Source organism: Lichenostomus cassidix, chromosome 17, assembly GCF_008360975.1.
Source record: "Lichenostomus cassidix isolate B80296 chromosome 17, HeHo_3.0, whole genome shotgun sequence".
NCBI classification, from domain to species: domain Eukaryota; kingdom Metazoa; phylum Chordata; class Aves; order Passeriformes; family Meliphagidae; genus Lichenostomus; species Lichenostomus cassidix.
In genome coordinates this window covers 497,018-522,226 of record NC_139497.1, presented here as the reverse complement: position 1 = coordinate 522,226, position 25,209 = coordinate 497,018, and the positions used below count along the sequence as shown (strand labels likewise).

The 25,209-nt window shown below is 47.6% G+C and overlaps 1 long non-coding RNA gene across 1 annotated transcript; it reads left to right on the top strand.

The window, feature by feature from the left end:
• The first annotated feature begins 9,556 nt into the window (after nt 1-9,556).
• On the top strand, nt 9,557-13,213 carry LOC146429745 (uncharacterized). Its single transcript, XR_014855431.1, has 2 exons — nt 9,557-9,716; nt 12,905-13,213. It is a non-coding gene; the product is annotated as an uncharacterized LOC146429745 (long non-coding RNA).
• Nucleotides 13,214-25,209: the final 11,996 nt, after the last annotated feature.

Below are 25,209 nucleotides of genomic sequence, written 5' to 3'. Positions count from 1 at the left end.
AGGCTGTGCAGGGGCTGGGCTGGCAGGGGCTGGGCTGGCAGAGCCCACACAGCCCAACCATCTCCAGAGCAGTCCCACAGCCCTTGCCCTCCCTGCGGAGCTGCTGGGGCACTGCTAACAGAGGCTGAGGCAGCACGGCCAGGCAGAGCTGTGGTGCTCAGGAGGAGCTCAGCAATGGAAGAGCCAGGTGCTAAATGGGAAATCTGATTGTTCATCCTTTGTTTTCCTCCTTCCATGCCGAGAGTGAATTAAGTCACAGCCAATTCTGAGGAAAAGCAGATCTCTTTTACCATTCATCATGGACGAGAGCACGGCTGGGCAGATCTACAGGCCTCTGAAGACCTGTATGGATATGTTGTCCCAAATCTCATCTCCATGGCTCATGGTGATTGATCTTGGCTATTCAGACTTGTGGAGCTCAATGATTTCTCTCTCCTAACCTCTACCAGGTTCCTGCTGTATTTCATATGGAGAAGATTCTTGTAGAAGTGTTATGTTTTGAAAATAAACCTAATCAGGTCTGAAACAATGAGACTGAATGCCTTTGCTGCTGTAGGTCCAGCATGGATATCAGAGCTGCCCATGGTTATCCTGTGCTCCCTGGCTGAGCTTCTGGGCTGAAAGGCCTCTGCTTCCTGCACCCTCATGTTTGTAGGACATGAAGGAGCTGTCTCCCTGAGCTGGGGGCATTCATTAGCATTTTTATGCAAAGAATTATAGACATGTAGGCTTAAAACAGAGCTCATCTAATCTGTCTCTCTGCAGTGAGGCAAGATCTCCTTGCAGATGTTTCTCTATCCAGGGAGTAAAACCCTCCAGAGACCTTCCACAGCCTGTATTTCCTCTAGAGTATAACCTGCTTATGGTTTGGAAGTTGCTGCCATATCCCACGCAGGTTTTCCTTCCTGCAAGGTCAGCAAAATATTTCTGTACTTTGCATTATTCAAGAAAAAAAGGACAACCATCGTTTGTGTCCCAAACTTTTGTGTCCTCAAAGACTTTAATGGCCAGAGTTACTCTGCTACAGACCAAGTCATTCTAGCACCACCAGTTTCCATTATCATGCCCTGCATTTTCTGAGCCTGCTGAGTTTGTGTTGCCTCTGGATTCTTTCCCATTTTCTATTTCCCTTAAAAGGGAAAGCTGAGCATGTCCCTCATTGACCAAAGTTGAATTTTCTCTCAGGCTAAAAATGTGGGATACATTTTCCCTGCATCCTATCAGAGCATCACATTCCTGACAGATGCTGTGGTTATTGCAGACCCTGGATCCTCCCCAGCTTCTGCTGACTCAAGCAGTAATCCCTACTCTGCATTTGTGTGTTATTTTTTTCTCTCCCACGTAGAACTACTCTGTACTTGTCTTTACCGAATTGCACCTTATTGCTTTCAGACTATGGCCAGTGACATGTGGATGAGTTTAAATTCTGCTCCTACTTCTGAAATGCTCACAAATCTCTTTGCAGGATGTGGCTCAGATGGAAGGTTGGAGGCCTGGGCAGCTGCATGGACTTCTCCTGGGAGCACCTCAGGCTGGTGCCAGGCAGGTGACACTTACTCCTCGAGCATGAGGCAGTGGATTGTAGACACATCCTGCAGAGCAGTGCCTGCTGTGCTGTGGGATGCAGGGATGCAGGGATGCAGGGGATGCTGCATCTCCTGCCACAGGAAAGACTTCATGGGGACAGCCCGGGCAGGAAAAAGCGGAGGAAAGGGGAAGAAAAGGCTCCAAGTGTATTGCCAGTGTAAATTATCTCAGCCTGTTACTGCTGCCTATAAAGAGGTCTGTGTAACTGCAAGTGCACCACTCCAGAGACAACTGCGGGGAGCTTTATCACTGCAAACCAAAGAGGATGCCCTGCTTAGTGTGAGAGGTTCCAGAGGACAGGTTGCAGCAATGAACAGGTTACAGGGCAATGAAAGCCAGAGGACACAGGAACAAGGCAGTTTAAGCCCTTCCTCCCGGTGTCGGTGCGTGAAGAGCAGAATCTGGCATCATTAGCTGTGCCCAAATTCTGCTGAATGACCTGCAAGCTGTGCCTTCCCCTCCCTCTTCATGCCTGAACACATCTTATTTGTCAGTGGAAAAGTTTCCTCCTAATGAATTTGCCACAAAAAGGAGAAAAATGGCCATGGCCTCAACATGGAGAAAATGGCAAATCTGATGGTGGCAATTAAGCAGAAAACGAGACAGGGATCTGCAGGCGGCCTGGAGAGAAGGGGTTAAATTGCCATGGAAACAACCATGCATTATTTACATGGCCTAATGAATAAAACATTTAAGTAGTAGGCTAATAAATTTCAGAACACAAAGCAAAGTAAGCTATGATTTAAATATATGCCTCTGATGAATATAACTTGAGTTATAGAGCTGAAGCAGTGGGAGACCCAGCTCAGTTTTACACCCTCATCTCACTAACATGAAGGTATATCTTCTTTTTAATAAATGATTTTTCCAACGAGCACACAAATTGGCATGAAATTCTCTCCTGTCAGGCATCCTGAAGCCTTTTCTAATAGCTTTTCTTGTGAATTTCTGTTGAGGTAGGAATGCTTTTGTTTTGGTTTTTTCCCCTCCTGCACATTCTGCCAGATTTCCGAGCAGGATAACATTAGCAATCAATTTGTTAAACTGTTAGCAGAACATATGTCGGAAGGTTTCAAACAGACCCAGACTGAAAGATGTGTTGTTTATTGTGTATCAGATATACGTGTGATCCATATGGCTCCAAGTGCAGGATCCCTTTGTTTTCTGCCTGCTGAAGATTTTCACCCTTGTTCTCCATGTGGAGCTGGAGTTGGGTTGGGGAAAGTGGATCAGTGGAGACCTGACTGATCAATATATCGATAGGGAGCACCACAGCAGCTCACAGGAGGCTGTCCAGGAGCACTCCTGCTCACAGGGGCATGAGGGGTGGCCCAGCTGGGGTCTGGCAGCCCAGGAGGGCTCCCTGTGTGCTGCTGGGACATGGAGCTGAGTGTCAGGAAGGCAGCAGCATGGCTTGCTCAGAGCAGGCTGGGGTTTCTCTGACAAGGGCTGTGCCAGCTGCTGAACACCTGTCCACTTTGGACCACGAGTGGGTAACTTGCCACAGGCAAGGCACTGCAGCTCCCCAGAGCACTCCTGGGAGCATCCCTCTCACGTTTCCCTCTGCCTAAATGGTTGTGAGAAGCCAGGCTGGTGCACATGCCAGGGAACACTGACAAGCCCAACAGGGACAGCTTCCCAACCTCTGGAGACATTTTGACCTCTGCTTTCTGCTGCAGAGCCAGCCCTGACCCGTGCAGCCACACCTGGCAGGACTGGGCAGCTCCAGGCAGCTGCAGGGCAGAGCACAGGAGCTGGGCAGTTCTGCACCAGCCAAGTGCTCCAGAGAACTCCCAGCAAACAAGGGAACCCTGAGGCTTCTCTCCCAGGGCAGTGACAGGGTGCTTGTGCTCGCGGTGCTGAGGCTTGGCGACCTGCTTGGCAGCCAGGTGTGACACTTCTATTTCCTGCACCATTTTCCTTCCATGGGCAGGTTGAAATCTGCTGTTGCTATTTTTAGAAGGATGGTATCTATCAATCCATGGAGCAGATTGCTGGCCACAAAGATAGATGAAACAACAGCTGCTTCGGAGAGGGATCAGGACAGTGGAAAAGCTGCTGCATGCTGAGCCCACATACACTTCTGTCAGCAGCCAATGTAAATGCAGGAGCTCAGCAAGCCCAGGGTGTTTGCTCTGCTGGGGACCCCCAGTCACACAGCCTCCAGTCAGGATCTGAGCAGGCTGGGGTGCCTTCCTTCCTTCCTTCCTTCCTTCCTTCCTTCCTTCCTTCCTGCCTGCCTGCCTGCCTTCCTGCCTTCCTTCCTGCCTTCCTGCCTTCCTGCCTTCCTGCCTTCCTGCCTTCCTGCCTTCCTGCCTTCCTTCCTTCCTGCCTTCCTTCCTTCCTTCCTTCCTTCCTTCCTTCCTTCCTTCCTTCCTTCCTTCCTTCCTAGGTTTGGATGGTGTATGTGTTTGCAAAAATACCATTTTCAGTCTTAAAAAGTAACACTTGAAGGGAGAGGCTGAAACAAGCAGTGTTGCTGACAAAGCTTCAGAGACACAGTCTTGTTCATTGGGTCAGGATGTGCCCAAAAGCAAGTTCACCTTTAACAGCTACTCAGCTAATAAATAAAAGAGAGTTTAGCCTTTGTCTTGATCATCAGGACCATGACAGTTTTGGTTCAGAGAGAATGATTTTCTGAAGAAATCCTGGAGTTAAAAAAAAAGAATGAAGGATCACATTGCTGACTTGTAGACAGGAGATGTGGTGGGGGAAAAAACCAGATGAATTGTGTTGTCTAAACAATTTGTTATGAATTATCCAGTCAACTGTAATGAAAACATATGGACAAAAATCACAAGAAGCTCCTCCAATGTTTTAAAGTGTGAGTGATGCTGATATTGACTTGGGGCCTGTTACACCCAGTCTGTGTGTTGGGGCTGCGGTTGCAGAAGAGGACACTGAAAATAACTGAGAAGGCCCAATTTCCAAGAGGAAAATGGACGAGTTTCAGCATTCCAGAAAAAGCAAAGCATTGCTCCCATTGCATAGACAGGTTTAGAAATGTTTTGTTTCATTCTGATTTTGAGAAAAAAAATGGGAACCATCAGAATTTCCCCCCAAAAGGAGGAATCTGAGTCCTGCCAATAGACAGCATGGGTTTCTGTGACTTCAGTGGGCTTTGCCCTGATGGGCCAGGCGTGGGGTGACCCTGCAGCCCCCCTGCTGCACTGAGAGCCCCAGTGCTGATCCCCCTCCTCTCCCTGCTCCCTCCTTGCTGCTGAGACACCTCTCTGCTGCCAGGGGGGAGTGGGGACAGAGGAGCTATGCCAGCACTGCTCCCACCCCACTCCACTCTCTCCCCATTAATAGCACCACAAATTAAATGACAGCCATGCAAATGCAGAGCAGCAAATGCTGCTGCCTGCATAATGGCCGTCAGCGCTGCCTGCATCCCGTCACTCTCCTCAGGTAATTAATTGCCCTGTAAAGTGCTTTGAGATACACTGTATGAAAAATGCTGTATAAAAGGGACTGATACAATAGAGCTGTTGGTATTTAAACTGGAAAAAGGCAAGATAGGATGACTGAGGCAAATACATTTTTTGTGATTCTTTAAATTAGAAAGGTCCATCAACGGAAATTTAGGCAATTCATTGCCCCTCATTGCTGCCATGCTGGGTTTAAGGTACACACATATACAGGCCAGAATCACAATTTCCATATGAAACAGTTATTTATAACTACTGACAGGAGGAATTATGTGAAATAAACATAATTTATAGTTATTCCAGGAAAAGCCATCAAAATGGAAACCAATAAGGATTTCTTTCAGCTAAAAAGGTGTCAATTTGTTAGAAACCAATGGTCAATGTTAGTGCAGCTGACAGAATTATTAATATATTTCCAAACAATGTACATGTTTTTACACAGTCCACTTCTCTGGGCTGGTGATGCAGTGGAGAACCCGAGGGCTGGACTCATTCAGTGATGTGTTTCTTCTTTAAATTTGCAACTCTCATTTTTTTGCAGCAAATACTAAAAGGAGCCCCAAAGTCATGACAGGCATGAACTGCTGGAGAAGGGCTGGAGCAGAGGTTGCAAGTGGGGCAGCACAGGGAGGCTGAGAGCTGTCAGACCCTCCCAAATAGGAACGTGGGAGCTCAGGGTGACTCATTCTCTTTTCTCCTCAGTGGTTCCCCAGAATGCTGCAGGCATGCAGTGACATCCTCTGCCTTGCTGCTCTGAATGTGCCTGCAAAGGCTTCCTAGAGCATTTCACTTGCTGCTTTTGCAGTTCGAGGGCTCCCACCTGTGTTTCATATTATTTTGTGTTGCCACAAAATTGGAGAGAGCGATTGCAGAGTCAGTAGACAAATGAGCAAAGAGAGATTCCTGATCATTACCGTATTTCTACCTGTAACACAGGAATGGCCGAGCTGTTGAGAAGCAGAGACAGCTGAGACGGAAGGAAGTTATCCTTTTGCTGTTTGGGCTGGCAGTACCAGGCTGGCCATGCTGCAGGGCTCTTCTGGACTCTCAAAGCTGCAGGATCAGCAGTGCTCCATGGTCATGGTGCTCCCTGGGAGCAGCAGGAGATCCCCATGTCTGCAGCAGCCGAGCCAGAGGGACTCTGATTCTGGTGGTGGAACTGCTGCCTGTGCAACCCACACCAGGCTCCCTTTCTTCAGCCTGGCAAGGCTGGCTGAGTGGGAAGCAGCCAGGCCCAGCTGAGACAGCCTGGTCCAACAAGATGGACCCCAAGAGACTCATATTTTAGCTCTGATTTGGGATCTGTTCTCACACTGTTGGGTCTTTGTCACTTGATGCTGCTGCTCAAGGTATCCCCTCGGATCCTCACATGAGCAGCTTGCTTGGCTTATCTGATGCTGCTCTCAGTCGGTTCAAATCTTATTTATCAAATAGACAGCATTTTGTTTCAATGGGTGATTTTTCATCTTCCATTAGTGAAGTTGTTTCCAAGGTTCCCCAGGGTTCTATATTGGGCCCGTTGTTATTTTGTGTTTATATGCTGCCACTGGGTTATATTATTCATCAGCATGGAGTAGCTTTCCATTTCTATGCAGATGATTCTCAAATTTATTTGTCTGCTAACCCTCGTGCTGTCTCAGCTGTCTCCGCACTATCAGCCTGTCTCTCTGACATCACAAGATAGATGTGGCAAAACTTTTTGCTGTTAAATTCAGACAGAAGAGGTGAGGCCTGCCTCGATGCCAGCATTTTATTTCCTGGGATGACATTTCCAATACGATCACTTCCAAGATCTCATCGCCGCTCTGCCCCTCGCGCTCCTGCTTTACCTCGCTGCTCCCTCTGTGATTTGTTACCCTGGCTCAGCTCTCACCTCTGCCTGCAGCAGGATTTGTGGCTCTTGGTGTTGCTGTTCCAATGCAGATTAAGGCAGTGGGCTGGGGACCAACCTCCCCACCTCTCACTTGCTGCCACCTCCCACAAAGTCTTTGTTCCTGAGCGTGGCAGAAGGGACATCCCATCCCACACTGCCCAGTGGGCACTCAGCACACTGATGGCAGCAAAGTGGATGCATTAGAAATGTTTCTCAGAATGTTTCTAAGCTTTTAAATGCTTATGATTCAGTGGGATTTTTAAAACATGACTGCAGATAGAAGTCCCACGTAGTACCACACATGTCCTTCCTGCTTGGAGTGTTTCTCTGATAAAAGACAGCAGACACTCCTGAATGCTCCTGAGGAGCAATTCCAGACCCTCTGTGGGGACACAGCACCCCCCCCGCCTGTCCTCTCCTCTGGGACCCTGTGTGGGTTTGTTCCTCTCCATGGCAGCAAGGTGACTCTGGTAAAAAACTGGTAAAAGCTCTGCCAGCCCCCCTGAGCTCATCCTTCTCTGAGTGATCCCACAAGCAGCCCAGGCTCTCCTCCCCAGCATGCTGCCCGAACTTTAAAATCCTTCAAAAACAGTCAATTTGTTCCTATAAGGATGAACCAACTAGTTCTCACAGAGACATCAAATAAATCTACTTCATACATTATTTGTTAACTTCATCAAATAAAGTACAATTTTATGGCTTAAATGTCAATCTCCACAGCTCATTGAGTTCTTTAAAACAGCAGAGACTTGTCTGTTTACAGAAGCAAAAATTAGGCAGGCAGTTTTCAGCTGGTGCAGGGATCCTGTTGGCTCATGTACAAGGAAGAATCATAAAATACATTCGATGTGGAGAGTGTGCAATTTGACAAAGACAATTTGATTTGTCCATGGCTTTTAAAATATTCATCCCACTTTGATGGACTATAGTTTTATAAATATGGATTACCATTAACTGGCACAGGCAGTCGCTGCCTACAGAGTGCTCCGTGAAGCTTGTTGGGAATGAAGGCCTCCAATAAAAAAAATCATTATCTCTGCCTAAAAACGCTAATCAGTAACGTTTGGTTCATTTGCAGCTCAGAGGTCAGTAATTCACTTTAACTGCTTCTGTGTTTGCAATGTTTGGGAGGAAAAAGAGTTCCCAGTTTTACAGCTTAGATTTGGAAGTAGCTGCTGGAGCTGGGGGGAACTTGGTATGGCCAAGGCAGGTCAGGAGGACATGCTACAAAATTCAACTGCTGCTTCTGTTGGACAATTAACTACTTTTTTTTTTTGGACAAGGAAAAATTAAGGCATTTGTAATAAAAGAAATAAAAAATAAAGTTGAAATACAGGGAAAACAATTATAAGATTTGATAGGGCTTCAGATCCAAACTGAATCTGAGAGTGCAAGTAAGGAGCACATTATGCACTACTTCAGACCAATAACAAGCCCGTTGTTGGAGCAAAGTACTTTGTCTATAGTGTGTCCACATAGCCAAGCAGCCACAGCAGAGGTGGTGAGTTCATTGTGCAGCCCAGGGATCTGAGCAAGCAAAAAGCTTTGAGTTTCTAACAGCAATTCAACAGCAATTCAACTTGTGAAGTAGCTTTAGCTTCCAACCCAAAAGTTTATTCAAGTTAAGAAAACACATCCTCAGATTAAAAAGAGTATTGCACCACTGTCAATTTTCAGACGTTGCCATCAGGAAAAAAAAATTACATTTCAGGCTGACGAGCGACTAATCAAGGCAAGTGAAACGGTGCTGCAATAAATTACTCCGCAGCGAAATAAACCACACAAACAGACCGATGATAATAAATGTAAATTATTTCTCTGAAGAAATTTTCTTGGTATATGAGTAATACGAACCATCAGGAAGGAGTCTTCCTTAACATTAATTACAGAAAATGACAAGTGAGCTGATGACTGCGAAGGCTCATTATCTGAGAACATATTCACAACTTTGCAATTTGCGCGAGATGTACTCGGGCTAAATTAATCTCCCTTCTTTGCATGAGCCTCTTCTAATTTTCATGTTATTAACAGGTTTGCAGTATCACTCAGTGCTTGTCACTCTAATCAGGTTTCGGCATGTTCGCAAAAGCGAAGTGTCATTTATAAGGATAAGCCCTCATAATGGCGCTCTCTTTCATGTGGAGAATTCTACAAGGTTGCTTTTAATAAGGTCCTTTAATCATCTCCCTTTGCTCAACTTTTGGCCCCTCTGTTTTTTCATGAAGAGTCATTAAAAGACTTTGAAGTTCATCAAGGATGAAAAATTCATGACATTGTGGCAGGAAAAAGGCCAAGGGATGGAGGGACATGCCGGGCAGGGATGGCACAGTTGGGGATGGAGATGAGCATTCCCAGGCTCTGCCACATATCCTCCAGGGCAGCCAGGGTTGAGCTCTCCGAGGCACCTCAGGTGCTCTGCTCTTCCAGAATGGCTAGCTGCACAGCTGGAGGAGCTGAGGGGTGGCAGCTGCCAGCAGCACAGGCAGCAGCATCGTCCCTCCACCCCTGCGCCAAGGCAGAGCACAGGAGCACTGCCAGCAGTGCCACCACAGTGGCTAATGGCTCTCGGTGTCCCTCCTGTTCCTGCTGCCTCATCTCTCGGAATCAGCTCTGTCACATCACGGCTGTGACGTTCGGCTCCTCCGTGGTGACACCTGGGGTGCCCCAGTGGTGCAGGGCCAGCAGGAGGGTTGGTTGTGGAGCACATCGATTTCCCTGCCAGCAGAACCACCAGCAGCAGCCAGGGAGGCACGAGGAGCTTTAGAGAGGAGCGTTAATCAGAGGCGACATTTCTCGAGGTCTGCGGCATGGCTGGGCTGTTTGAGGTTAACCTTATTCTTCTTCTCTGATTTGATAACACTGGACTGGTGTTTATGCTGGAGCTTTTGAACACAATGGAAGGAGGGGGAGAACTTTATTAAATTTTTGAAATTCATTTAAGCGGGGCCAGCATAATGAATTGCCAGATCTTGTGTGCACATTGTCCCCGGAAGCAACAATAATTTAGGTGGACATAAACCAATATGTAGATTAAAAATGTTTAAGCCAAGTGTCGTAAAATATATAAAAACATAAGGCAGAATTAACATATCAAAGTTTAGCATTATAAGTAATGACGGGTCAGATATAAGGTTATGTCTGCAAAATTGCATTTCAATATAATAAATCCATTCAAACTCTGTCCAGAGACACAAATTGAATCTATAGACAAAGCAACTGCAATCCATTGAATGCTATGAAGTATTCAAGTGAAAACAATGCATTTAGGAAAGGAAATTGAGTGTATTTTAAATATACAGGTGCTTGGAACTTCCATATCACTTTATGCTCCTGCAGATTTGTATACACTGCATACACAGCCTACTTTTGACAAAGTCCTCAAAATGATGAATTTCTGATGGAAGACTTGATATTGCAGCAGATCTGTTATGCACCGCTTATCCTGTAACACAAACCATTAATAACAATCACGCTCCCGCCGCACTGAGCTCTCTTGTTAAGGTTTCAAAGCTTCTGCAGCTCTGCATGCCCCGGAAGGATGTGGCTGTGGCTGGGAAGGCTGGCCCAGCCCAGGGCTCCCCCTGCTCCCTCCCCGGCAGCTCCTTGGCTCTCTGGGCAGCCAGGAGCTCCCAGCACTGCACCCCAGGACCTCCATCCTCCCATGAGGCATATTTCCTCCCCTGCCTTTCAACTTTCCCATGTGCTGGATGCTCTGTGCCTCCATCCTCCCACGGGCTGTGCCAGGGCTGGGGTGTGGTGCTGATGAGAGCAGTGATCCCCAGTGCTTTATCAATATTCCATAGGGCAATGCTCCCCTTCTCAGGCAGCATTAACCTGCGTTGGCACTAATGATGGCTGCGAGAGGTGAGTGTGGGCAGGAGGACAGAGGTGGAACACTCCTGCCCCAGTTCCTGCCCCAGCTCCTGCTCGTTCTGTGCCTGTGGCCAGGGGATAGGCTGCCCAAGACCTCCACACCAGGCTGCCCAGACACCCATCCATGACTGGGGTGATGCATTTGCCCAAATCCTGGGCCCTGGGGAAGTGTGGCGAGAGAGAAGCCAGCTGGTGTCCCTTCTGGCTCGCTGGGATGCTGCCAGAGTGAGGAGGGGACCTGTGGCTTCATGTCCCAGGCCACCCATGCTGGGAGGTGGCAGGCAGGGAGCAGCAGTGACCAGTGCCCCCTGCTCAGGCGTGGGCAAGCTCTGCAGTGAGGCCTTGGCAGCAGAGATAAAAGGTGCTTTTGGGAGTCGGTGTGATGGGGAACACAAGCTTTAATAGACATGTTCATCTTTCAGCAGTGTGTTTTGCATGTAATAATGTCAGCACACTTCTCACTCTGGCAGAAATTCCACAGATAATTGGAAAGAAGTAAAAATGAAAACATTAGAATTTACCATGTCATATGTTAACTTTTTATTATTGTATGATGCCAATGGTCCACTGACAGATGCTGTGTTATTAACATTTGATTAAAAATCACTTCAGGTCTAAAGCAGCCTGTTCAGAAGAGAACATCTTGACAAGCCTGGTGGTTTGTGATTGACAATTAATAACATTCTGTGTGTCACAACACAGATAGTGTGACTTATTGGTGCTGGTGTAATGCAACACTTTTCATCTGAGCTCTTCAAATTGGTACATAGAAATAGGAGGGAAAGAGCCTAATTCAGTTGACTTTGATTACAAACATACCAACCAGTGCAGAGCTCTCCATCCCAGGGCAGACTAACAGCACTCGACAAGACAGAGCCTCATCCCAGATCTCCACTGCATGGGAAAGGACTTCACATCCCATTTCACCACCAAACTTCTGTGGAAGAGCTCAGTACTCAGCTATTTGGTTACAGCAGTTACTTGCAGCAGAAAACTACAAATCTGCTTGTTTCACCAAAATTTAAGAGGAAAACATTGGTTTACTTAGATACTAAAATAATTTGTAACTGGAAAGACAAATGGTCACTCCTTCAAAGTTTGGTCAAGAATTCTTAACTGCACACTACTGCCAGTGAGGTCTGATGTCCATGCGTCAATAGGGAAATTCATTAAAATCATATAAATTATGTTCTTTGGAGAAGTTTGAATGTACCATTTGAATTGTCTTTGCTCTAGCAAAGGGGAAGTTCTGACAAACTTTGCTCATGCTTTTCCTGCTTTGAAATAAAGGCTTCAGCAGCTCTGGGCACATTTCTGCCCAGAAAAAAAATGTTAAAAATGCTGCTGTGGATTCAGGTCACCAGAAATCTGGGCAGCCATGCAAGTGATCAGGCTGAACCTCTGCAAACCCAGCCAAGCCCAGCCAAATGGGTCCTTGCCATCTTCAATGCAGTATTTATTGGAAACTCCTTTCCTGGTGCTGCTGGTCCCAAAGTGCCACGGTGTCTGCCCTGTGCTCCTGTCCTCTCCAACACGTGGCTGCCACCCACACCATGTCCCCTCTGCCACCCACACCATGTCCCCTCTGCCACCCTGCATAAGGTGCCACTGCCAGCGCTCACTGTGCCATACCAGTGTGCAAACAGCTCCATGCTGGAGCAATGCAAATATTTCCCAGCCCTAATGCAGTAAGCAGGGGAAATAATTACAGATTTCCAAGGTTCAACAGGGAATACTTCTGAGAAATGCGTCCTCCACTGGGAGTTTCATAACCATTTAATCTAATTTTTCTTGATGTTTTGATCTTCCTTTTAAACAAGGCATTTGTCATTAGCTTTCAAGGAGACAAGTTGCTAATACATTACACTCTTAAAAGGCCCACAGTTAGTGTCAATGTCTTCTGATGGCTGTTCACTAACAGTACATGAAAGAATTGCCAGTGTCAGTTCCTTTCCACTTGGCTTCAACAGTGCTGGCAGGACAGTCTTGTCCCAGCAGCCCTGGCAAGGACACTGGGTTGGGGGCACAGGGGCTGAACTCAGCCTTCTCCCCTCTACCTCCCTGTCCAGGGTGCTTATTGTGGTGTTTTTGCCAGCTGGCTCATGTTCAGATGATTCTGAGTTTCTCCTGATACTTCTAGGTGGACATAAAGCACAGACATACCAGGAAAAGGAAACACATGAACTTCTCCACAGCCATTCCTGCCCCCAGCACGTTCTCTTTCTGCCTGTGCAGTGGCACTTGGGCAACCCCTGGTGCATGCTGTGCCCTCCTGCTGGACAAACCCTGGACTGCCTGGACTCACCTTGAATCTCTGTTCCTTCTGCTCTTCTAAGAGTGTGAACAAAGCAGGTGGAATATACATTTTTTTAAACTTCTTGGATGACATAACTTGCGTATTAAATAATAATGAGCCAATAAATTACAAGAAACTAAACAGCCAGAATAATATGTATGTGGAGTTTGGAGTGTTTGTAAACGAATAAATCATTCATGATGTATAAACTCTGTATAGCTAAATGCACCATTTACTGAATTTCATCACCTTTCACAACATCCCCACCTCTGACTGGCTGGTTTTAGAGCAGCTGTGAATCTCTACAGTGAGGTCGGTGATCAGTGTACTACAGAGATTGGCAGGACTGAGGCACAGAAGCATCACTAGCAGGAGTACATCCAAACAGGGCATTTTTGATTTTAACATCACTGTAAGACCCCATGGGGCAGCACATGCTGGTTTTCCAGGCAGTTCCTGAGAGGGTCGAGTCCCTGGAGCTGTAACTGATGTCAGCAAGGCTGCAGGAACAGTGCTCTGGGAACTCAGAGAGCTCCCAGCCTCCCTGCTCATCCCTCTCCTCGCAGCTCAGGATCCCCGTGAACATCCCAACACACTTCAAGATGGATTTAAAAGTCCGATTTTAGGTTTCTATGCCGAAGTGCCTGAGCTGTGCTGTCCCCAAAGCCGGGCAGAGGCTGCTGGCAGGCAGTGCACCCGCGGCGACGCTGCCCTTTGTCGTGTGCCACACACTGCTGGCAGGGCGGCATCTCTCTCTGCCTGGGTGACTTCTTTGCTAAGCAAGGTAATGTGAATAACGCATAGCAGGAACACGTTTTTTAACGGAGTCATTCCGCAAAAGTGTTTTTTAATTGGGAGGCATCACAGACATTTTCCGCACTGCTGGAATGCCTAACGCTGAGGCTGGCGGCAGCAACCCCTGCGACGGCAGAGAAAACTTTGTTAATACACGTGGCTTCTCTTCCTGTCCGTCGTGTTGACTCCTCGGTGCAGAAACCTCTCAGTGCTGCCATGCCGCCCCAGCCCCGCAAGGACAGTCCGTGCGGCTCTCGCTGCGCTCCGATGTGCAGCGCAGGAGGAGCAGGCGGGTTTGTGCTGCAGGGAAAGCTGCATGGCTGCTGCTGCATGGCTGCTGCTGCATGGCTGCTGCTCTCACACAGACACTCGGGAGACACACGGATGTTTCCCCTCTCTTTGCCCGGCGCTGCCAGGCTCCCGCTCGGGGTCTCGGCATGCCGAGCTGGGCTGTCCCAGCCCGGAGCGCGGCGGTGGCATTAATCACCCAGAGCCCGGTGGCCGCAGCGCCGTGTTTGGCGCCTGCACCTGTCACACGGTAATTAATGGGTGGGGGATTGCTTTTGACAGGAATTCAATGGCCTGGAACAGACTTTGTGCCAGTCTTTTGTGCCTCAGGCAAAGTGCTTACTAAGTAATTTTATGGATACCAAGCTCAAACATTTCACAATTAGCACTTTGTTTGCATTAGTTGGTGAGAGGGAGGGTCTTGCTGCTGCCCTGCCCTCACGGCTGACAAACCGCAGCCCCACAAAGGCTGTCTGTCCCCAAAAACGGCTCTCCAGGGTATTAACCTGAGCAGCAGGAATTGCTGCAGAGCCAGGGGGTGGCAAACAGCCCCGAGGCAGAGAGCGGACCCGAGGATGCTGCGAAGCCGAGCTGCTCCTAAACCACCCACAGAGGCCCGGGGTAGCAGTATGGGCAACAGGCAGCTTCCCGCTTTGGGTCTTCAGATGTTTTCCATGAGCCCGGGTGGAATTACACCCCATCCTGCCAGCAGCCAGACGTGGTGCTCATCCCACCGCCGGGGTGGCATTGCGGGGAGATCCTCCCCAGCCCCGGGAGCAGAGCTGTCCACCCTGCTGACCTCCCTGCAGGCCACCAGTGGGTCCTGCTGACCCTTGGGAATGACTGACAAGGGCAGGGTGCGTTCAGCTGAGAGATATCTCACTGTAAACAGAATATTGTTTTAAATGAAACCATTATAAAGGTCCCTGAGGGCAGCCCTAAGTATATATTATATTTTACTCTGAATCCCTGTTTTGACTTGACTTTACAACAAAAACGTGTTTTCCGTATTTAAGCAGATGCAGTAAAGGAAAGGTCGTGACTGGTGCTGACATGGAAATCTCATTTGGCTCATGGGTCCCCTTAGGGCCTTTATGCTGCGTGGTACTTCAAACGTATTTCAAAGTACAGCACTAAATGTCACTCTTTAATAGACAGAGGCATTCCAAGTGTTCCTTGAATTTCCTTGGAAAGTGCTTCCCTGAAGCCAAAGCCTCAGCCCGAGTTTGGTTTGCACCCAGCTCAGCAGGGACAGCTCCATCGCAGCCAGGAGTGGCACGGAGGTGGCACTGGGAGCCTGGGGGGATGGAGCCTGGCAGCTGCTTAATGCAATAGCCAAGAGTCAGGAAGAACTGCAGAGAAGAAAGAAGAAAGTAACCCAAATCTCTTTGATACATGTATCATATTTTGAATTAATTTCCATTTTTTCCATTCCTCATCCAATTCTTCACACTCACTCAGCAGCTCTTTTAGGATCTGAAAGTTATTTTGACCTTTTTTTTAAAGTGTTCTGCATCTTACACAATCTTCACAAGTCACTACAGCCCAATCCCCACTTCTGAAGACTCTTGAAAGCAGTTGGATCTTTTCCTGCTGCCAGGCTCAGGCTGTAGAAAGGATGAGTAGCTAGCCAGATGGCCTGGAAATTTATTTAGCTAATTCCTTCAACAAATGAGGAATTTACTGATGAGTCAGAGGGATTGACATTGGTCAGGAAGACCTGAACTTAGTGAATAATTTTTGCTTTAAAATGTAGCTAAAGCACTGAAAAAGTTTAATTTCTTTTTGACAGTTAAATTTGACTTAGTTTGGAAACCTAAGTTTCCAACTTAAACAATTCTATGATTCTATCCTTATCCTGTCTGTCCTCACAAATCTCATTTACTGTCATCATTGTGAAAAGTAAAATTTTGTAGTGTAAATGGAAGCAAATATTTGATGTCACATGGAGCTTTCTTTGCATTAATTAGCAATTTACTGAATAAATATTTCTGTGCAAACCAACAATCAGTATCTTATAATTAAAAGCCTGTTCATGTTTATCTGCAATCTTTCCCCAAAGATAAAACCCTGTGAAAACCACAGGCTACAGATGTTTCCAAAATGTGAGAAGTGTAAATGTAAAGAAACTCACTGAAATCAAAATGCTGTCACCTGTGTCATACATGAATAAAAATAAACACTTGAGTCCAGCCCCGTTTGTGTCTGACCCAGTGCCTGTTGCCAAAGCCCACAAAGATCTTTAGCCTCTAGATTTCCCATGGTCAAACAAAATAAGGTCTGAGTGGCATTAAATATCACTTTTGCATTACCCACATTTTTCTCTCATATAGAGTGTCATAAGTGGATAAAGAACCTGATATTGTGGTACCCAAAGCCCAACACAGCTTGTGCTGAGGGACCTTCAGGGATAAGAGGCCAGAGTGCTGTTAAAGATTAAAACCCAGCCGTCTGCTTTTATGCTTGAGAGTCCTTCGCGACTCCCCGGTGACATCACATTCATCTCACTGTATTTGAAAAATGCATTTAAATGTCAAAACTAAAGTACCCAAACAAGGGCTCCTTAGCACACTAACTGTTAACACATTGCTGAGCCAAACGCCTTCCCCAAGACATATGGGGCTGACTCTATCCATAAAATATACCACAAGTAACACACAAAGTCCCAGAGGAAATAAATACTCTCCGCTCTAGTCTGACCTGATTTTCCTCCCAAAACACACTTGAAGACATGTTTCACTGCAGGAGTGGACATCAATTTCCAATACCTTCCTGCAGCACTCGTGACTGAGGAGATGCTCCAGGCCATGGCTGGGGCTGTGTTCAAAGGGAGGGGCAGTGAGGATGGGGCTCCTGCCACGGCCACTCACTGGGTGTGCTTCACCCCGATTGAAATAAAACTGTTCAGATCAATGAACTCAGTAATTTACTTCAGACAGACCTAATCAGTGCAAGGTAAAAGAGAGGCAACTTTGCAAAATGTAAATGAACCCAACGCCAGAGACACAAGTAATGGGAATTCAATGGCAGCTGGTGCCAGAGTAGCAGAACCATGAGCTGTCTCCAATTCCAGCTGCTTGGAATACAGAAAAGGTGGCAGAGGAATAAGCTCCTTCCTCCTTCCTCTTGTCCTGCAAAACTCTGGCAGCAGGATGCCCACTCTGGGAGCAAAAAGCAGCTCTGCCCTGCCCTGGGGCTCACTGATGCTCTGCACACCCCAGAACATGGGTGTAACCAACCTGCCGGGATTCTTCTCCTCCCTGGACAAGTCCCAGTGCCTCTGAAAGTGCAGAAGGAAACTGGTCAAGACCATTCCAAGCCCCAGACAGGAACGAGAAACTGCCCACAGCCGGTGGCCGTTGGAGAGCCAGGCCAGTGGGAAGGCAGAAGCAGGGAGAACCCCATGGGTGCAGACTTTCAAGCTCAGCCCCACATGCTGTGAGCCACATTTTCCTGCTGCAGCATAGCCAGCTCCTGGCCAGCCCCACGGTTTGGGGGCTGCAGGGAGTGGCTGTGGGAAGGAATAAAATGCCTGTCTGCTCAGGGAAGCCCAGTTTTCCTTGGGCAATGTGGGAATGAAGCCAGGGCATGCAGTGCTCATATCACAGTGCTGGCACCACTGAGGGAGCAGCAGCTTTTTCAGAGAAGAGCAGTTAGGTCTTCATAATGGACTGTAACTTTCTAGAATAATTTAATTTTTTCCTACTGTTACGATGCCAGAATTTCAATCAGACAAAACCGTATAATGGATTTCTTTTGCTGGGCATGTTACATAAATTGCATATTCAAGTACTATAAAATATTTGTAACAGACAGGTACTTTTCTAAATTGGGTCTGACAGTAAGCGATAGTGACTGGAATATTTATGTGATGGCACCTATGCAAGGAGGCAAAATGCAGGGTGTGGGACTAGGAACATGGCAGCAGGAATCCCACACAGGGTTTGCAGCTTTTCTGCCCTGCTGCACTGAGCTCCCCAGCCAGCTGAGTCTGTGATCAGTGCCATCGGGGAGCAGTGGCAGAGTCCATCATGCAGAGAGCCTACAACAGAGATTTGGACAGATCCTCCCTTCCTCCCTCCTCCTAAGTGTTAAAGCACAGTTATTTTGAATCTTGGCACTTCCATGCCTGGAAGCAGCAGCTCTGAGCACTTCTGAGGCAGCACAGACGGTTGGACCCTGCAAGGGAGCAGCGACCAGGCTGCCCTGCCCAAGGGCTGCTCTTGGGTGCAAGAGGTGCTCTGAAAGGATGCTCCCTGTCCAGGGCAGCTGCCCCCAGCTCTTGCCCAAGTCTTGCTCTGTTGCAAGACCCTCCCTGAGACTGATCACACATTTTGGTAACGTTTCCTTGACAATTACAGTTGGCAGGACCATACTTCGCTATTTACAATTAAAATATTGTATTGATACAAATAGGCTTTGGCAGGTGCTTCAAGAGGTTTTTAATTGAATGATTATTGTATTAAATAACTGTTTTTAATGGAGCATGAACTTGCTTAAATGATGACTGTAGAGCTATTGAAGGTCCAGCAAATTTCCCAGGTATTTCCAGCTTTTCGCAAATAAATATGTCTTGCCAGCAAAAGAATTTCCTGGCTGACCACTGAGGGTGGCAAGGTGGGAGCTGCCAGTCCTGGGCTGAGCTCTGGAGCTGTGGCTGGCAGTTTCTCAGGCTGTGCCAGGACAGCCCAGTATGGCAATGCCCAGTGTACCCACGCTGCCCTCGGAGTGCACAGGAGGATGAAGGAGAAGAAAAGCTGAGCTTCATTAACCCTGACTGCAGGTCAGTGCAGCACCAGCACCCCGAGAGCCCCAGAATCACCCAGCCTGAACACACCCTGACCCCCAGCCTTGTGGGGGTTTGGCTCCTGCCAGGACATTTCTAGTCATTCCAGGCTGTCACTAGAAACCTCCGTGGCACAGACACCTCCACCTCCCTCCCTCAACAATAGCTCACGTCAATTCGCATTACGCACCAACAGCAGAAGCAAACACAAAGATGAACCCTTGGAAAAGGGCTTGCACAGCTCTTCAGGATGGGCAGGATTAATCACAAATAATAATTACCATACCAAGAGATAATACTTCAGCAGCTCAGCCTTGTCTCTCAGCTCCTGGGCAAGTGGGATCAATCCAAACTGGGGGAAGCAGCAATGATGGTGCATCCTAGCATGAACCCCTTCCCCCCACCCCATTTATTAAATCATCACTCACAATAATTCTGGATTTCATGATTTGTCAGATCAGAAAAGCAGCACCAAGCCAGCAAACCCCAGCTTTGTGCAGTGCCCAGCACCCCTTCAGCCTTCTGCTCCCACTCCCAGCAGCACCTTTGCCGCCTCAAGGCAAAATGTTCCCTGTCCCTGGGGTCACCACAGAGGTGGCCACTGCCATCTCCTTTTGCTTGCCAGGGAGGCTTCCAGCTGATGCAGCCACATGACAGCAATGGGCACTATTAGTTTATTGCCTCCATTAGGGCTCCAATAATTTAACAACAGATCAATAAACCATTATTACCCTCCAGCCTCGAAAATCCAGTCACCCCAAACCCACCCAGCTCTGACAAGCTCACAGTTTCTCATCATGAAGAGCCAAGACAGCATGTTTACAGAGCCTGGCTGCTCAAAGACTCCTTTCTCAAGAAAGAGGTCTCCCCAGTTCTCCCAAAAAGAGATTGGGTGTCCCAAGGTGGCAGTCTGGTGACAGGTAAAGGTGTTCCTGACACACCCTCATGGGGGATGAGTGCCAAGGATGCACTGTGAGGGCAAAGCCCACAGCACACCCCTTCCATCAGGGCTTCCCCACTGCTGGCGTGCAGCTGTGTCCCCCCAAGCCATGGCAGTGTCCCCTGCAGATCACACACCTCAGTTCAGCCACAAGAGCCCGACAGCCTCTCCTGATCACTGCAACATAAAAATCAATATTGCTACTTTAGCTTTTAAACACCTGTATGGCTCTCACTGTAAGAGAGAATTTGCAATTTGAAGTGCTAATGATTTACTTTGCAAAAAATTAATTCAGCAATTTTCCATAAATTATATGCAGCTCAATAATAAAAAGTATTTCTACAGTTGGAAGCTTTCCATTGCTGGTCCCACTCATCTGCAGAATAAAATCGTTTTTCAGAAACAGAACTATCTGAAAGTATTTTCTAGGAAGTGATACTGAATTGATACATTAGAGGAGAAAGTTTGGCTCCTTTTGTAAGAATCATACATTTCACAATAGTCTGAACAAAGGAAGTTGTCTCTGAATGCCATAATTTAGTCCTGAAAAAGTGACAAACAAATAATTTCAACTAAACTAGAGAAAGAAAAGTAGTGACTTTTAATTATACAATCTTTTTTGATGAATTTATTTCTGACAGTTTTATAGGCTGACAAGAGAAAGTGTTTTATATGCAAAAAACATTATTCACTCTCAGCTGTTAAAGCATAAAAATTGTCAAATGATTTTAATACAGTTTTAAGTTTAATGTTTATTGTCAGGAAAAAAGTCCACAGCAATTACTGAATCACATGGCCCTTAATTCTTTGTTTCTGACAGCAAAAACAATAAAATATGTTTTTGCCCAAACCTTTTACTGTACAGATTTATGAGGTTTAAAAGACAGCTGTTTTTCTTATTTCTTTGCATTTAAGGACCTAAACTTCCAGGCATTTTCCAGCACGAGTGATTCTCCTTTAGCTGAGCAGGCTGTTCCAGAGGGGTTTACACTGCCAGAGTCACACCTGGAGCTCCTGGACAGGCAAACACCTTTCCTGCATCCATGGTGGCATTTGGGAAGTCTCTTGGCAAAAGAAAAGCTGCTGCACTTCCTAGCAAGGAGTGCCACTTATTGTCCCCAAACCCATGTCCTTCAATAGAACAAGGAAATTTAACTCTCTCTCCAATCCATTGAAAATACAAATATATTTCAAGGAGCTAGAGGACAACATGAAAATCTAACATCTCTCCTTTGCCAGGGGTGAGATGCTCTGGCATTTGAGGGGCTTTGAGAGAGGCAGAAAGAGGCAAACTCACCTCGGGGACTCCAGCAGCAGATCCATTTTTCTTCACCTAGAGCACTGTCAGTCACATCCATGTGTCACACCCCTGGGGTGACAGCCAGAGGTGTGGAGAGAGCAGACCCTGTGCCCAAGGTGCCACCAGGCTCCCCACACCCTGCTGTCCCTGAGGCTCCAGCATCCTGCCTAGGGGAGAGCTGCTGCCCAAAAGGGCACATCACGGCCTGAGAGGGCTGTGAAATGGTACATAACTGATGATTTTTAATATCAGAATAATGAAACCAAGCTGAGAAATATTAATCTTTTTAAAAATGTAAAGAACCAGGGCTCTGTTTCCATGGCAAACCACATCCTGCACATTATCTATCACCTGGGGATTATGGTGGCAATGTAAATAGAGGGGTAAATACAGGAGAGAGGCACTGCTCTGCTCTTGGCAGATATAAGCCCTGTTGCCAGCATAAAAGCATAATGGCATTTTCTAGATCAGCCTCCTCAAGGCAGCCACAGTTTAGTGGCTCTTTAGTAGAAAATGCTTTTTCCTGCATTTTCCATGTAGGGTTCCCCTGCCCCTTGGCTGTGCCCCAGCCCTGAGGCACCCCAAATCCCCTGGCCAGCTCCAGACCCAGCACCCCTCTGCAGCAAGCAGGCTGGTCTAGCACAGGGACTGGTTTGTGTCAGCAGCACAGGTTGTTTATATCAGTTCTTCATGTCCTCATACCCTCCCTAGCCAAGAAGAAAGCAAAAATCCAACCCAAACCCCTCCCAACTTCCAGGAGTTTGCAAACCCCTGCTATAAATAGACCCCTAATAGGAGGCTGTAATAGGATACAATTTATTTCCAGATCTGATGGGCTGACCTTCATCATCACTCGAGGCTCTACTTGTCATGAATTATGGGCAATTCACTCACTAGTGGAAATAAATTGTATTACCAGCACTCAGTATCGTGTCCTCCACACACAGCACACAGCTCCTCCCCAGAGGCTCTCTTTGGGGAGCACCAGGCTCAGGGGCTGGGCAGGAACTGCTCCTGCTGTGCCTCATTTCTGGAGGCGCTGTGCAAGGCTCCTGAGCTGTGCTGCTGCCCATGGCCAGCCAGGGACGAGCCTGAGGCATCACTGCCCGGCGCTGTCACCATCCATCCACCCCTCAGGCTGCTCCTCACTCCATCCATCTCCATGGATCATTGTTCAGAGGGAGCTGCAGGACATGGTGGGGACCAGGTGGAGCAAGCTGGGCCTTCTGCTGGCTCTGATCCTCATCCTGATCAGGACAGTCTGCAGCTGCAGCTCCTGCCCTGCCCAGCCCATCTCCAGGGGTTCCACACAGGTAATGAGATCAGGAATCACGAGAAAAGGCCTCACAGCATTAACCAAGTGCAGTTAAGATCAATATGAACAAAAGCAGTAAACACCAAATAGAGCCATATAAGTGTTATAAGCTGAGGCTCCAGTGCCCCCCAGGAGCACAGCCCCTGTGCCAGCCTGTCCCTCCAGCCACCCCTTTGCACTCCAGCATCTGTTCTGCTGCCAGACCCTGCTTAGTGCAGGAAACAGATGTGCAGAGCTATTCAACAAGCACCGAACCCTGAACAAACAGGTCTGTGAGCAAACAGCCTGTGCTGCTCCACATTGGGGTGTGCAGAGCCCTGGTGAGCTGGCCAGCTCCCCAGGCTGTGCCCCATGGCCAGGGGCTGCCCCAGGGCTGGGAGCTGTGCCAGGCAGGGCGAGTTCCAGCCTTCCAGCCCAGCCCTGTGCCAGTGCAGTGTTTGCCCATGCATGCACAATACAGGGTTTCCTGAGCTGTGCAGTGATGAGCTCCTGCACAGCTCACATTAGAGATGAGCCCATGGTTAGTGTTACACAAGGAACACATCAGGCAGGAATTCATTATTTCCTAGGAGAAAATCTGTACCTGGAATTCTCCTTAAAAAACATGAAAAAGCAGCTCAGACTTGCTGGAACAGCCATCCCACTCTTCCCCACTCCCTTTTTCTTCCAGCACACCACAAAAATTCACTGAAGGCGACAATCTGTATCAGAGTTTATCAACAATTCATCAAGGGCCAGTGCAACAAGTGGTCAAACACAAGATAAATTATAATCCATGGCATTAAAGAATAAGCAATCCATGCCCTGAGAGTGATGTGGGGAGAGCTTCATGGGGCTTCTACTGGTTTCTCATTTCAGAGAATGAGGGGTCTCTGAACCTTTTCCTGGGGCTCTGCAGGGTACACCTGCCTCTGTGGCACACAGGTGATTTTCTAGGAAAAGGATATTGCTATGGGGGCTGCAGAGCTAAGCAAGAAACTCTGAGGGTCTCCTGGGCACCCATGTTGCAGTCAGGGGACAAAAAGGACACTGCAGGCAGATGCATTTTGGAATGTTCCATGTTTTCCTCGGAGCTGGCCTGGCTGTGCTGGGTGATAGGGCTCTGTTCCCATGCCAAACAGGCAAGAGCCCCAGGTCTTTGTTGCAAAGACCTCCCTTTGTTTGGAATGATTTAAATAGAGTAAAAAGAACAGTTTATTTTTAATAATAGATGATTATTGCTCATAAATCAAAAATGTATCACAATTATTTTTTCCAGAAAGCTTCTTACCCAATATGTGTTTTTCAAGCAGGAAGACACTACCAGGGTATTTCTCCTATTTCTCCTGTTTTACCGGCTGCAGATGCGCAGCGAATCCTAATTAAAATCTTTAAGTCTTATTCCATTTACAAGAAGGAGTGTATCATTTTTCTTTTAGCTTTTTTTAATACAGGGTCTCAATGCCCATTACAAAAATTCCAATGCATCTTTGAAGTTAGCAGCTAATTATATTTCTCCAAGTTATATATCTGGAGTTCTAGATGGGGAAAAGGCAATTACTTTTTCTCTCATTTAGCATAACAATCTCAGAAGCTTTACTGGCGCTCCAGTGAGTCATGCTATAGATCAGAGCCCGGGCTGGAAAGAGGAGGAATTTGGGGGGAAGGCAGGATGCTTGCTCAGCTCTTCCGGGCTCTTTCCCTTGTTAGCATGCTGTCCCCACCAGGACACTGGCTAATTGTTTGTGGAATGACCGTGGTGCTTTTTGCCTCGACAACTTTGCCGGGGAGGTCATTCAGCACATTCATTACGGGGCACCTGCTCGCGCTGCTGGAGCGAAGGGTCTGTCAGCATTTTCCAGGAGTTTATAACTTGGCTGCAAATGTTTGTGCGGAGCTGAAAATTGTTGCATGATTTCTCGCAGGCAGCAACCGGCTGGTTCAGCCCGTTAGTTCCGTGTCACTTTGCCCAGGTGCTGCTGGCAGCTCTGCCAGCTCCTGTGAGCTTCTGCCAGGCTGTGCGGATCTGCCATGGGGATTGCTTTGTGCTCTGCAGACACAAACTCACCCTCTGGCTCTGTCCAGCTTGGCAGAGCAGGGAGGAAGGCTGCTGGGGTATCCCACTGCAGCCAGGTCCTGTGCAGCCCTGGGGCACAGGGCTGTAGGAGCCCTGGGTGGGTGGCAGTGACACTGGGTAACCCAGGTGTAGGGACAACTGGTAGGCTCCTGGCCAGGGGAGCCTTGACCTTTGTTAGCCAAATTGCTATGAACATCATCTTAACACTCCTCAGCCACCTTTTTTGAAACATCTATTATGCTTGGAGCATCTTGCCTTTTTCTCTTTCTCAAAACTGAACTTTAAAACGCTTCCAGAAATGGGTCTGGAATTTGTGCATCAGCCCAGAGATGTGCATTTGGCCAAGCTGTGGTACCCTAATTGTCCCTGCATGATAAGGAGTTTTGTGGGTTTCCTGCTCATCAAGGCTGCACTTGTGATGATGTGAAGAAAACAAACCAAAACAAAACATCAAAACCAAAACAAACCCCCCCCCCAGAAAAATAAATTCTCTTGCAAGTGCTGGAACAGGGGGAAAGACCAAAGCTGGTTCCCAGCTGATTTCCAGCTCAGTGCCATATTTCTACTCTCGGACAGGTAACACTGCACTGGTCCACACCAGCAGACAGCACACTCACTTTTCCTGGCAGCTGATTTATTCCTTCTGCTTCTAGATGTGTTTTGTTGCTG